Here is a 6,779-nt window from a genome sequence, read left to right as displayed (position 1 = left end):
TAATTGTCTTATTGTTGGAATATCCGGTTTGCGCCAACAGAAGATGTTGTCTGAGCAATTATATTTTAGTGGTGATCTATCCTGATTAGAAGGGAAAAATTAAGACCCCTTTCGTTTCGAAATTTTATCCTTTGTTCATATTAATACGCCGTAATGAACAACCTCTATTTCAGATAACATTAGCCACCATTACAGGATTTCTAGTTGTGTGTATGTGTGCGTTTCTGCACACACACACAAACACACACTTCTTACTTTGCCTCTAATTTTGCGTCATCATTCTCAATTTACCGAGTACAGTACGGTGTTGCGATAACGTAAATTCCCCCTTAAGGACGAAGCATGTGGGCAACAAGGCAATGTCAGTTCTCATTGAGGCTCGTACCAGCGAGCAGCCTCAACGGTACATGCTACGTTGAAAATTCAAGCACATTATATTGAAAACCTCATATTTCCAACAACTTTCTTTTTTCTTTCCCCTCTTTTCAGTTTTCGCCACCTGCACTAATAACACAGTTGTCCTATGGTGTCAAGATTCTTGAAACACTCTGTACATATACAGATTGTCAAAAATTGAACTATTATAATTTCATGGGCTTAGTCTGACACTATTTTGGATGCTACCGTTCAGTTCTGGCACATCCAAAACGTGATGAAATAGCTGAAAGGGTTATTTTTAGACTTTTCGCGGCCATATTGGCCGCCATATCTAATATTATTTGATAAAGTTGGTCTTTTTTAATTTCATATTATTATAATATAGTCATAAACTGCAAATTAGATGAAAATAAGAAGTCATGAATGATAAATAACTCCAATAAAGTAACAGGTTTCAGGTTTAGAATCTTCGTCATGACCACCATTACAGACAAACGAGGGCTTAAATACTTGGGGTCTGGGGCGGTTTAGGTTCGGGAATTAATGTAGTATCAGCCCCCAAAAGGGCACATTCGCCGCCGGAAGTGAAATATTTTCCGTCGTTCCGACCCCACTACTGTACAAAGCGAAATGCACAGTGAGCAGGAAATATATGATTGATTGTCAAGCGGCTTTGCAAAAGGTGACGACATTGAGTCCCTTTGCTACTTTTTTCTAGATTCTAATGGACAGAGAAAATTTTGATGACAGGATTTGGCGAACGGACCACCGTGTGCGCGCATGTATATATGTGTGTGTGAAAGCGAGATGGGGGAAGGGAGATGGAGAATACATGTTCGTGAAACTCAAACTTTATATCTTCTCACCCGGCCAAAATTTTCTGGCGCCGCCCCTGATTAGAACCAGTGGTTGACAACTAATTTAAAGCTAAATTTTATATTTGTCAACCAGCCTAGATAATCGAGCTATTATTCTTTATAATTTATTTATTGATAAGGATACATATTAATTAAAGTGTGAAGTTAAAATATCAACGTATTTATGAGTAAACTTGTTGGGATCGGGGCATCGGCTTAAAAATACCGGGTTGCGGTCTCACGAAGATTGATAACCCCTGTGGGGTATGCTTTAAAAGGTCAGTCTATTTATTATACTTATATCGATATCGTTGGGAATACGTCGCCGCGATATTGAGATGTCGAGTCTCGATCTCTCTACGGATGGTTCCAGGTTTGGCTCCTGAACTGCACAAGCGAGTAATTAGTTTCATGTAATCACTGTTCCATCGTCATAGTCGCGATTAGCCAAAACTGGTAGAAATGCGACGTAAAAAAATAAAAGTACATATGGAACACATTTTTACACAGTATGTGATTAAACCAATGCACTACTGTTTTATAAACCTTGTAAGGACATAACTATCGGGAAGGGGGGGGTGGCTGGAATTCCAAAGGTGGATAATACCAAGCTGTTAGCTGTGTGGGGGCTTACACAGTTGCGAAGCGTAGTTTCGCTGGAAGGGCAGGCACAGGCGTGTGAGTTCGTGTTGTTATGGGTGCGACTTTTTTAAAATATGAAAAATATAACCTTTAAAGTTATTTTTGAAAATGTAACAACATATTCTTGCATCTATCAACGTGCCTGAATAGTAACTCTTGATGTGTGCTAACTCGTAAATCGTATTTCTTGATTTTATTATAAATTGATGCTTTAGATGTCATTCGAGTGGCAGTTCTCAATGCTCCGATGACGTACAAGTCATTATTCCCCTTGCTCGCTTCACGCTCACAACAATGAAAGCCGGCTCCCGTGGCGGAGTTGTTAGCACATCGCGCTACGACGTCAGGGGTCCTGGGTTGGAATCCCGGCCTGAGCAAGGATGTTTCTGAGTGTCCGTTCATCAATTTCATCATATCATCACTCATCCCCATCTTCGCAAATTAACCAAAAGTGACTAAAAAAGCGCAGTGAAATAAACCAAATCAATCAAGCAACAATAAAAAATAAAAAAAATAAAATGAATGAAAAGAAAAAGATAAAATATAACAATAAAACAACAACCACAATGCAACAGGAGCAGGCCCGTAGCCAGGAATTCTTTGTAGGGGGGCAAAGTCAATCCTAGTGGGGGCAAATTTTTAATATACGGTGTCGCATTGGCAGATATAGTAGGGTACACGGAGGCAGTTGCCCCCTCCCCTAAAGAGATAAGTATTAGAAAAGGGATGATACACTCTGTAAAAAAAAAATAGCATCACTGTATTCTTATTACGGATGTTGACAATTTTGAGTTTCGCATGCATGCATCTTTCCTGCACAACTTGAAATCAATTGATTGAAGTATTGGTCTGGATTCACTGCGTAGTGTGGTGTTATTCTTATGTTGATTTAGTGTTTGGAGTGTCCGCTAGAGGGTGTTGCAATCAGTTACTGCTGCAAGGCTTTGTAATCAATTGTCAGGAATCTGTAAAACGATTGTTAGTAGTGCAACTTGTGACGTGTTTTATGTTGCAACTACATGTTCATTATTGACAGTTTGTATACGTTATCATATTTGTGAAGTGTTCTGGTGCTGTGTAGTGTATTTGAGCGTGTTTTCTCGAAAAAAAAAAAAAATGGGCAGAAAGTGTGACATTTCACCACGTAAGCAAGGAATGGTTCTTGCTTTGCATATGGATGGTCATTCTCAGAGAGAAATTGGTCGACAACTTCAAATGCATCAATCCACAGTTAGCCGCTGCCTGCAAAAGTAACAAGAACATGAAAATCATCACTGAGAAGTCACTGTGGCAGAAAAAAAGACATCACCTTGACTGGATCGTATGATAAAGGACATGGCACTGTAGAACAGATGAATGACTTCACGCCAAATTGCACATAAACTTCAAAATAAGGTGGGAGTTAATCTTACTCATGCTACTGTAGTATCCCGACTAAAGAAACAGGGTGTTTCTAAACACGTCCCTAGTAAAAAACCCAGACTAACTGACGCACATGCAAAAGCTAGACGTGAGTTTGTCACACGTTATGGCGCATGGAATGATACAGATTGGGAACATGTGATATTTTCTGATGAAAAATGATTTAAATTGCTGGGGAATGACAGCTCAGTTAAACTGTGGATGCGGAAGGGAGAAGAACTTGCAAAATCTTGTAGTTGAGAAACTCAAAAGTTTTATGGCAGTGTAATGATTTGGGCATGTTTCTCTGCAAAAGGGATTGGCATGATGCATATTTGCACATGGACCGTTAAGGCTGATCAATATCTGGAAATCCTGAATCGGAAAGTTCTACAAACTGCAGGAGATCATTTTTCTGGACAGAATTTGGACTACTTTATTTTTCAAGACGATAATGAAACCTGTCACCGTGTTCAGGTGGTGAATAACAGGTTTCATGATATGAATATTGAAAGACTTTGGTGGCCGTCCAACTCTCCAGACATGAATCCTATAGATAACCTGTGGGCTATGATGTGCAAAAAACTTGGTAATCAGACGTACAAGTCAAAAAAGGAACTTATGGCAGCAATTGTACATGTTTGGAATGAAATTGAGGTCGAATATTGTCAAAATCTCATTCATAGCATGCCTCGAAGGTTGGAAGCACTTAGGAAGGCCAGGGGTGGCCACACTAAGTACTAGTCAATGTATTTACTTACTATCATTTCAAATTAACATATCATGATGCATTTAAAACCTTTGTTCAATCTTTTTACTTGTAAAAATTGTCTTTGTGCGAAAACGTTCCACAAGCTATATTTGCAATAATTTTGATATTAGTTCTGTCAAGTACATTATATACGTAACTATGACTTAAATAATAAAAATATATTGTACAGATAGTGTTTTATATAATTGTAAGGAAAAGAAATCGACAAGTCGAATTAAATCAATAAAACAACTGATAATTCACGAGCGAAATGCTGACGACCAAAAATAATGAAGTGATGCTATTTTTTTTTTACAGAGTGTATCTTGAAACTCCAACGAACAAAAAAAAACTTCAAGCAACATCAAATAGTAATATTTCGATAATGACCTTTCCAGACCAAAGAATATAAAGTTTAACATAAATAGGCTAATTGGGACTGTATCTACTTGATATTTACAGGTCGATAATGTTAATGAACGATTAATATACAGGGTGTCATTTTAATGGCGCCCACGGACCACGGAAACGTATAGAGGACATCAAAACAAACAACTTTTCTCAGTAACATTTTTCTCCTTGGTGCATCGTTTCGGCGCTACAGTAGTTTAAAAAACCCCGTTTTGCCGCCTGAATGCTGGCAACCACGTACAACATTTGATTGCATTTGTGACGTCATATCCCGTCCTGAAGCGATGCGTTACAGGGTTGCCAGGAACTCTCACATTCTGTGAAAATTGAAATAGCTACAATCAGCCACATTGTGTACCGTAAAACAAAACGAGAAAACACGTTCTTTAACCTAACAGGAAGTAAACAAACGACACGAAAACTGGTAGAAAGAAAACAGAATTCAAGTGGAAGTGGTCATATCGAATTTTGTCTGAGCTTACATGTCAAATATTTGCAAATCTAGTTACAAAGTTGGCATCCATAATTTAGTCTATCCACTTCGTCCTTCTGATACTAGTTTTCTGTGACACACTGAACAGATGACAAAATACCAGAAATGAAAGAACTCAAAATTCCAAAGGTAAGCAACACATAATATAATGTATATGAGTGTATTATGAGGCAAGTGACAAAAATAGTTGAAAAAACTGGGATATAAGTAGTAGTAATACAAGCTCCAAGCTCTCCGACGACTGTGTTTATCTATGCACCGGATATACACGTAATGTAATAGTTTGCAACTATGAACAGGACAGTATATTCGCTACTGATTCATAATTAGATTGTTACTGTGGTTGTACTTGTTTTAGCCGTAATGTAACAACGTGAACCTCGGATACTTCCGTTATCATCACAAAAGTACCACAAGGCATCTGGACACAAACCTGTAGATACCAACCTTGCAACGAGATTTGCAAATATTTGACATGTAACTGGGCGCAAACAGCCACATGTAAACTGTAAGTCCAATAAAATGTATTGTTGTTGATATTTGACATGTAGGCTGAGACAAAATATTGACACTTCATTTTGAATAAGTTTTTACCATTTCTCATATCGTTGGTTCACTTCCCACTTCCCCTGAGATGAACACTGACCTACTGGCTGGTAGGCTATGATGTTTGGTCTACTAGACGCGTTTCTCGCTTCGTTTTACACTTAAACACGCCATTGGTAGTTTGTAAATTTTCACAAAATTTGTGTGTCCCTTGCAACTCTGTCGTGCGCTGTTTCGCCGCAGGAAATGACGTCACAGATACGATCAAATGTTGTGTTGGGTTGCCAGCATCCAGGCGGCAAAACGGTCTTTTTTGAACAGCTGTAGCGCCGAAATGATGCACCAACGAGAAAAATGTTACTGAGAAAAATTGTTTGTTTTGATGTCCTCTATACGAATCTGTGGTCCGTGGGCGCCATTAAAATGACACCCTGTATATACCAACAGCTTTGGGCCTCTCTGCAGAACTGATTAAGGGAGCCCTTTATAAATCATGCTTCATAATGATTTCCTCTAGTTTCCAGCATGCAAGATTTTTACGCACAAAGGAATCTAACGAGAATCCAACAACACCATTATGTTGTGTTATGCAAGAAAAATCGAATTAATTAAATAATAATGGTTACATATTATCTACACTTTGATGAATTGTGTAAAAATTTGTAATGCATTTTTTTGTACTTGCTAAAACATGGGTCCCTTCTTAGTCCACCACAGACTCTATTTCCTTCAAAGGGGAGACTCTTGAATCACTACAGACAATGTTTGCCTACTGGTTATGTTAACCATTTTGCAAAATATTGTGTGGGTTATAAGCGAAATACATGAGTTTGACACCTGACAAAGAAATATGAATCCCTTGATTGATCAATGACTTCTTGGATTACAGTGTCATCATTAATATTTCATATTAAGTCTCATAGAAAGAAATTGTTTTAATAGGGTGCAAATAATTTTACGGGCCGCCATGGCATTCTCTTTAACATTTTTTCTTCATATAGATCGTTTGGCTCCCAGGGCTGACTCCTGCCGCCCCATAGCTATGGCTCTGAACTTGTACTACAAGAACAGCAGACATTGCGAGTGGAGCGAGCAAGAAAATTTTACGAAATGTACTTTTAATTGTATAAAATTTGAAATCGAAGAGGGGGTCAATTGCCCCTCTGTGCCCCTTGCAAGTGCTTTTGACCGTCTGGAAGAAAAATGCAAGGAACACGTGAAAACTAATTCCCTCATGAGTATGCAATTGTCCTGCTATTCTTAGATTCTCCTAGTCTTGTATTTTTACTTCCATATTTAT

The sequence above is a fragment of the Lepisma saccharinum genome, chromosome 6, assembly GCF_977018435.1.
Source record: "Lepisma saccharinum chromosome 6, izLepSacc3.1, whole genome shotgun sequence".
In the NCBI taxonomy this organism is placed as follows: Eukaryota; Metazoa; Arthropoda; class Insecta; order Zygentoma; family Lepismatidae; genus Lepisma; species Lepisma saccharinum.
The sequence above is the reverse complement of the archived record's forward strand: the minus strand, read 5'-3'. Positions refer to the sequence as shown.